A 9,118-nucleotide genomic window follows, 5' to 3' on the forward strand; every position below is an offset into this window, starting at 1 on the left:
TGCCATATAAATGGAAGGTTGTGTTGTGGGTTTTTTTTGAGCTGTCAGCACAAGGGCTTTATATATGTTTTCTAATAATACTTAAATTTGTCCTCAAAGAGTTCTTAACTTCAGTTGCAGCAGCTCTTGGCTCTCAATTGCTAAACATTACAGAGCTGTATCCTCAGTGTGTTTTATCTTGAAATCCCTTTCAGAATAGAAATAAAGCAGTATGTAGTTTTACCTACCAATATATAAATGCCTGGCATAAGAGTACAGTCCCCAGTGAAGTGGAACTTGGTTGGCATAACTGGAAGGCACTGAGTACTCCCTAGACATTTCATGACACTGTTCCATCCCTAATACCTTCTGGAAGCCAACAAGAGTTCCATTTCTGTGGATAAAACCTAAGATTCTCCTATTTGACTTGACTTGTAAAACGGAGTCATATTAAAAATTCCCTTGGCCTTGTATCCTTCCAGGAGGGTGATTTGGGGGTGGGACTCCCCACAGGCATACCATAGAGGTTAGAGTTCAAGACTCTCCTGAATAGTCCTCAGGAGCCAGTCAACTATATGGCTCTTCTCCCTGGGGTTCCAGTAAAACAATCTCTGACAAAGGGAGGGTGATGAAAATGATTACAATAATGAAGTTACATGCAGTCTGAAGAAAGGGAGGGTTTCCCATGTTATCCACCATGGGTTTGTCATGCAAGCTTCAGGCTTTGTTAGATCGACCTGTATTTAGATCTTGACTCTACCACTTATAACTGAAAGACATTGGGTGAACTACTGAACATCTCAGGGCTTCAGTTTCTTCAACCATAAAACGGAAATGAGTTATAGACCTACTGAACATTGTTGTATACATAAGGTAAGCATAAAGTGCTTAGTACCATGTATCCAACAGAGTATACTCAATAAATATAGTGATCAATACTATCCAAATTCTCAAAAAATAAAGTGAGCTGGGCAAAATACTTGAACAAGCACTTTACATAAAAAAGATATCCAAATGGCTAGTAAATATATGGAAAGGAGCTCCACTTCATCTGTCATGGGGGAAATGCAAATTAAAATTATAGTAAGATACCTCCATACGCTCAACAGAATTACTAAAATGAAAGGAAAAAAGTACCATGAGTAAGGATGTGAAACCAAAATTCTCATGCCCCACCAGTGGGCTTGTAAATTAGTACCTTTTTGGAAAATTGGCAGAATCTTCTAAGGCTGAATATTTTCTTTTTCTTCTTCTTTTTTTAAATTTTGTTTATTTATTTGACAGAGAGAGACACAGCGAGAGAGGGAACACAAGCAGGGGGAGTGGGAGAGGGAGAAGCAGGCTTCCCGAGGAGCAGGGAGCCTGATGCGGGGCTCGATCCCAGGACCCTGGGATCATGACCTGAGCCGAAGGCAGACGCTTAACGACCGAGCCACCCAGGCGCCACCAAGGCTGAATATTTTCTTATCTAGCCATTCCACTGTACGTGTGTTCACCAAGTCCTGTGCAAGAATTTCAAATGAGCATGATTCATAAGAGTATAAAACTAGAAATGACTTATATACCTATCAATAATGGATGGATTGTAAATCAAACCATCATGCTGTATACTTTAAACTTATATAGTGATGTATATCAATTATATCTTAAAACTAGGGAAAAAATAAAATAAGGAAAAGAAATAATAATAGAAAGGGGTGCCTGGGTGGCTCAGTCATTAAGCATCTGCCTTCAGCTCAGGTCATGATCCCAGGGTCCTGGGATCGAGCCCTGCATCAGGCTCCCTGCCCGGTGGGAAGCCTGCTTCTCCCACTCCCACTTCCCCTGCTTGTGTTTCCTCTCTCGCTGTGTCTCTCTGTGTAAAATAAATAAAGTCTTAAAAAAAAAAAAGAAATAATAATAGATGGTGGAATATTCCTACGATGTAATCCTACATATGAGGAGTTTTGTATTTGTCATTCTCTAAGTGCTAGATGGCCATTTATTTTACTTCCTCAGGCTATTTTCAGGCATGACTGTATTTCTATCTAGCCCCTCTCACTCATGTAACGTATTAGTTAAACTACAGGCTCAGCTGCAATAGTAGAGACTCAAAATAACTGCGGTTTAAACAGCTTAGAAATTTGCTCTTAGGTACTAATCGCCGTATATGCAGGCCAGGGCTAGTACAGTGATGGTGTTATCTATTACAGTGTCAGGGGTCCAGGCTTCTACTGTGTTGCCCTGCCTTCCCTAGGATGTTTCTCTTATCCACATCGAATGCATAAATAATCCAGCCAGTAAGGAGGGAGTAAAAGAAACTGCAGGGCAAGTTTACCTTTAAGTGCACAACCTAGAGATTGCACTCATTACTTCTGCTCACATTTTGCTGGTCAAATTTAGTTGCATAGCCACACCTAGTTACAAGAGAAGCCAAGAAATGTGGTCTTACTTCAGTCATTTAACACATATATATATTGAGTACCTACTGTAAACCAGGCACTGGGGATATAGTAGTGAATAAACCCATCAAAAATCCCTCTGCCACATGCTTTCATTCTAGATGGACAACTAACAAAGCAAATAAGTAAGATATGTAGTGTGTTAGATATTGTTAAATACGGAGGTAGTCAGATTTCAAGATGGCCTCCAGTGATTCTTGCTTCCTACCCCAAGTTTGGGATAAACTGTAATGCAGAAGTTAACAACTAATATAGATGATAATACCTGGAAGTGTGGCGCAGTCTAACAAAAACTGAAAATATGGGCTTGGCTTCAAAACTGGTCAGAAGGCAGAAGCAGGAAGGACTCTGGGGAGAATGTCAGCCCAAGTTGAGGAGCACTGTAAGGGATCTTTACTGTGTGAAGGTAGATAGCAACACTGTGACCTGTGATAATGCAGGAACTAGAAAATGTACCTAATGAAGTGAGTGAACCAGCTGAGGAGATATCCAGGCAGAATGTGGAAGATCCTGCCTCTTTCATTCTTGCTGCTTATAGTAAAGTGTGGGAAGAGAGAGAGAGAACCTAAACAGAGGGTTATTAACCTAAAAGGAGCTAGGAATTGCTGGTTTTGGAAGTTCCCAACCTCTCTAAATAACAAACTATGCTAACATTTGGCTTAGTTTGGCTTCCTAAGAAATGGCTCCAGGAAGAGTTCAAATCAGAGCACCATCATGAAAGTCTGATCTAAAGTGGAACATGAGAAAGTGGCTATTAATTCCTTTGTTAAGACATCAGAATGATCTAAGAAATAAATATCTCTAGGAACCATTCAATCAAATAATAAAACTTTCAGAAACTTAAGAATATTGTCCTTAAACAGTCTAGCAGAAGCCCAAAGTAGACAAAAGCCAAGGTGTGATTTTTGTCCAATGGGATAAACCAAAATGAAATTTGTAAAAAACACTCAGACTTATTTATTTATTTATTTATTTATTTATTTATTTAGAAATAATCTCTGCACCCAATGTGGGGCTTGAACTTACAACCCCGAGATCAAGAGTCGCATGCTCTACTGACTGAGCCAGCCAGGCACCCTCCTGCTTCAGACTTTTGAAGAGAATTTTATTTTCATAAATGCCACCAGTTTGGACTGAAAGGGACAGACACATGATGAAATGAAGGCTCGTACTGACAGGGATCAGGCTGGGAAAACTACCAACTGCACACATGGGCTACCTTTCATGGAAAAGGGAAGATAACTCAAAGGGCAGAATTGAAAGCCCACAGTATGTAATCTAATGCCACAAACAATTATTCCCATGCCTTGAGTCCTAACCAAGGAAGTGCCAACCTATACCTTATTGAATTTCAGAATCACTATAGCCCAGTGACACCCATGTTCCTCCCATTTCCCCCTTTGAACAAACCTATACTGGTTTTCCTATGCATATCCCACCATTTTATGTGGGCTATATTGGTGGCCAATAACTTGACCCTTTACTTTGTAAGTCTTCGGGTCAAGAGAAACCATACTGGAGGAGCTATACCTAAGTAACTACATGTGTGGAGTCTCACCTGCACCAGACTTGATTTAGATAACAAGATTCTAGATTTTGAGCTGATGCTGTAATGGGATGAGGTTTGGGAGGAGCTGAGTGTAGTTTGCATGTGAGCCTGTGGGGACAAGCGGGCATACTGTGGTAGCTGCCCTCCAGGGCGGCCTCCAGTGATTCTTGTGTTCTGCTATTCTTGCCCTTAAGTAGTTTCCTCCACCTCTGAATAGGACTGTGTGATGTAACCTCCAACCCCTGTCAAGAGGACTATAACTCTAGCTGACATCTTGCTGCAACCTGAGCAAGAACCACGAAGCTAAGCTGCTCCTGAATTCCTGCCTCACAGAAACTGCTGGAGAAAATAAATATTTAATATTGTTTTAAGCCACTGTATGTTGGGGTAATATGTGATGCAGCAATGGATAACTCATACAAGTATGAGGAGAAAAATTAAAGTGGAAAGAGAATGGGAAGTAAAATTTGTATGATATTTTAGATTAGGGCAGCCAGAGAATGTCTTCTTGTGACCTCTGATTAGGGATCTCAGGGATAAGAGGGCACAGGAAGAGCATTTCAAGTAGAAGCATGTTGATACTCAAAATATTTAACAACCAGTATGACACAGGCCCTGACCAGTCACAGCATATGCTCAAACCAATAAAAACTAATGTAAGTCACAAACATTCCCTAGGGCCTCATTTTGAAACCCAGCTGAATTTCAGCCTTGAGCAATCGGAATAGAGTCAAATGCCCTGAGGTAAGAAAATGTCTGTTGGATAAACACCAAAAAGGTTGATGTGAGCAGAAGAAGAGAGTAGTAGGAAACGAGGACAGAATCATAACATGGGGGCCAGACCATATAGGGTCCTTTAAGTCATAGTAAAGCTTTTGGCTTTTACTCTGCATGAAATGGAAAGCATTTGGAGGATTTGGTGCAGGGGAGTAACGTGATATAACATGTTTTAACAAGATCACTGTGGCTGGTATTTTGAGAATAGACTGAAGAAAAGCAAGGATAGAAGCAAGGAGACAAGTTGAGAGGCAGTTGGAATAATCCAGATGAGAAATGGTAGTAGCTTGAACCACACACACACACACACACACACACACACACACACACACACACAGTAGAGGTGGTGAGAAATGCCCAGATTCTCGATATATTTTAAAAGTATAATGAACAGAATTTTAACTGAAGGATGAACAGAAACAAATTGAATGTGACTTGTAGAGAAAGAGTCAGGGATGATTTGAAGGTTTTCATCTTTAGTTGCTGGAAGATGGAGTTACCATCAACTAAGTTGGGGAAGGCTGCGAGGGGGCTGTTTCTGGTATTGGTGGTGAGGAAGGGTATTGTCATGAGCTCACTTTTGGACATGTTGAGTTTTAAGAGCCTACTAGACATCCAAGTAGAGTAAGTTATTAAAGTAGAACTGTGGGTTCAAGGATGATGTCCAAACTGAAGATATACATTTGGAACTCATTGACTTATAGAGTGTATTTAAAACCAAGTGGTTGGATGAGATTACCCAAGAAGGGAGTTTAAACAGAAAAGAGAATTTGGGTGTCCTTTTCCCTAGCTTTAAATGATAGAAGCAATTTTATCACTACAGAAGAAGAGAAGCAACCATATTGAAGAAGAAGTAGAATTCTCTCCCTTCTCACTCCAGGTTCAAGCTGGCCAGTTATTTAGAATGCATAGGTATCCAGGGATGGACATTAGTGAGCCAGGCCAATGCTCTGGTGGTGTGGGGTCAACACTGAGAGTATAAGAACAAACAAACAAAACTCAAATCAGGAACACAGTCACCGGCAAGGTAGAATAGCTATTGACTGACTAGCAGCTGGTGAACCAGCTCTTTATATTCTAGCTCAGTGGTTCTCAATGTTGGCTATCTTTGGAACCACTGGGGCAGCTTTAGAATCACTGAGGCTTGGGTCCCAGCCCAGAAATCTGATTTAATCAATCTGGGGTACAACATGGACACAGGGAGTTCACATGCTTGCCGGAGATTCCAGTGTACAGCCAAGGTTGAGAATCAGCACTGTAGATGAAGCACTACAGTTAATAAGTCAGCATTATCAGCTCTTTTAGGAGCAGCTCTTAGTTTCCTTTCTGTGCAGACAGACATTAGAGCAAAGATACTAAACTGTAACAAAATGACAGCTTAGAAGGCTGAAAAATAGACAAAGTACAGGGAGAAGTCTTGAACTTAAATTTTACATTGCTTCTAGTAGGTCATTTCTCAGAACATTAGGTCTAGACCAAATAAATGTTGGCTGCAAGCAGAACATTAATTTGGGCTTTTTTTTTTTTTTTTTTTGGTAGTTTGTGATAGAGTAGGTGTTGTTAAGTGTAGAGCAGAATCATCAGTTGGACAGGATAATGAAATATGTACACAGATGTACTGAAACAGAGGCTGTGGCAGTGAATGCAATACCTGACACTTTTTAGGAGAATGAGGAAAAAGTAAGGATATAAAAATTGTTTATTGATGTAAGAAATTTCTAAATGTATAGACAGTGCTTTCAAAACTCCTTCTGAACACACATCTGGTAAGTCTGTTTGTCAGAGTATGGTTCTACTTGGACCCCATGCAGCTGACCCTGAAGAGGTCACCCTGCTCTTGGGGCTGGAGTACGGGGACATCACCTCAATGAGACGAGTTTTGTGGCACAGTGTTGTGAAAAATAAAAGTATTTTGAAGAGTAAGCCCACATCACTCTTAGTCCCTTTTGCTTTCAATAAATTTTCATAGCTATAACGTAGGAAGAACAAGTAAAATGCAAGCAAAATAGTACAGTTTGTACTCTGTCAGTATTAGATAGAGGTTCTTTGCTACTTGGTGTAGGTTAAAACAATCCAATAGACATTGTCTCAAAACCTCACATATTCACGCAGAATCTGCCACAAAAACAAAGTTGAGACCCAAACAAACAACAACAAAAAAACCCCAGTGTTTTCTATTTCCTTGTTGTGTTTGTCAGCAATGCTTTTTCTGACACAGATGACCTTGGATCATCATGCTGTTATTCCCTTGTAGGGTGTATTTAAAATCCAAGAAAAAACATGCTCCTGGACTATGGAATGCCAAGACAAATTTTCAACCCACTGGGAAAATAAATGAAGAGCAATCAAATGTATTCTGTTATAAATAGTAATAGGTGGATTAGTTCTCAGGTACCATCAACAATCTATGCTTCAAACCAGATGTTTACTTCTGGCTAAGCTGTGTTCTAAAGAGATGACTGACAGCGGTATTTTAGGAATTTTAAATAAGGAAGTTACCCATGTTGTCTCTTCTTAAAAGCTACATAACCTTGAATGAATTACACGACTCATCTGAACCTGTTTCCCTCTCCTACCCATTGGCTTTATATGATGTCAGGGCCAAATGTGATCATGCCACACTGGAAATTATAAAGGTTTTTTTTTTTTTTTCCTAGTTGTTATTTAAGAAGTTAACAATGGCAAACCCGATCATCTGGATCTGCAATAGTAATTGTAAGCATGTATTAGTGTGATAGTAACATTTTTATAGATAATGTAAATGTTCTCTGCAGGAGGGTTTAGAGGTTAAAAAGAAATTTTACATTTATTATCTCATTATTTATCCTGACATAACCTATGAAGAATGTTAGTTTCTCGATCTTAAATTTAAAGCAAGCTACTCAGAATTATTGCATAATAATTCTCACGCACACACACACACATTTACATATACATTTACTGGATGTATGCTACTGTGTGTCAGACATTGTTAGGCATTTTTACCTGTGTCAGGTCAGTTCCAAAAGCAGGCTTCAGATCTAATTCATCTAATTCTCTACCACTCTCTCCACTGCCTCACTCTGCTTTATCATATTGGCCATTTTAAAAGAGATACTATCCAATAAGGAAATAAAAATTAAAAGATGGTATCATAGTCCATTTGGGCTGCTATAACAAAACACCACAGACTGGGTGGCTTATAAACAGAAATGTACTGCTCACAGTTCTAGAGGCTGGAAGTCCAAGATCAGGGTGCCAGCATGGTGAAGTGAGGACCCTCTTGGGGATGACAGACTTCTTGTTTTGTATCCTCACGTGGCAAAAGGAGCTAAGGAAATTCTATCTACCTCTTTTATAAAAGCACTAATCCCATTCATGAGGGTTACACCTACATGACCTAACAGCCTGCCAAAGGCCCCTACCTAATAATACCATCACGTTTGGGTGATGGTTTCGACCCTAACACATATATTCTGACCATAGCAGACACAGTGACATCATATGCAAGACTCCCATAGGTATGTGGATAAAAGCTATGCGCATAGAAAAATAACAAATATTTTTTATGTGTACATAGAAGTACATTACTATATTGCTCTTTCAGTTGCTCTTTTAAAATATTCAGAAAATCATATGCATAAGATGCTGGTGTTAATAACAAGCAAGCAATTTGGTTTGTCTTAGTTTCCTAGGGGGGTCATAACAAAGTACCACAAACTGGGTGGCTTGAAGCAACAGAAAATTAATGTCTTACACTTCTGGAGGCTGGTAGCTCAAAATCAAGGTGTCGACCAGAGTTGGTTCCTTCTGGATGCTCTGAGGGAGAATCTGTTCCACGCTTGTCTCCTAGCTTCTGGTGTTTGTTTGAAATCCTTAGTTTATAGCTGCATCACTCCGACCTCTGCCTCTACCATCACATGGCCTTTTTCCTTGTATCCCTGTGCCTCCCAATCTCTCTCTCCTTATAAGGTCATCAGTCATTGTATTTAGGGCCTACCCTAATCCGGTATACCCTTATTTTAACCTTGATTCCATCTGCGAAAATCCCACTTCCAAATGAGGACACATTCACAGGGATGAGGTTAAATCTTCAACATTATCTTTTTGGGGGGCACAATTCAACCTTCGACAGAGTTTTTAAAACTTATTTTTGCTGAAATATTTGAGCGTAAGTTATAGACACATAGCCCCGTTACTCCTAAATACTAAGGCGTGCATTTCCTAAAAATGGAGACACTCTTCTACATAACCATAGAATCCACATAAAAATCAAGAAATTAACATCGATCCATGCTGCCATCTAGGCCACAAATTCCATTCACATTTTGCCACTTGTGTCAAAAAATCCTTCATAACAAAAACAAACAAAGAGCAAACTTCTTCCCTTTCC

The sequence above is a fragment of the Halichoerus grypus genome, chromosome 4 (genome assembly GCF_964656455.1).
Source record: "Halichoerus grypus chromosome 4, mHalGry1.hap1.1, whole genome shotgun sequence".
NCBI classification, from domain to species: domain Eukaryota; kingdom Metazoa; phylum Chordata; class Mammalia; order Carnivora; family Phocidae; genus Halichoerus; species Halichoerus grypus.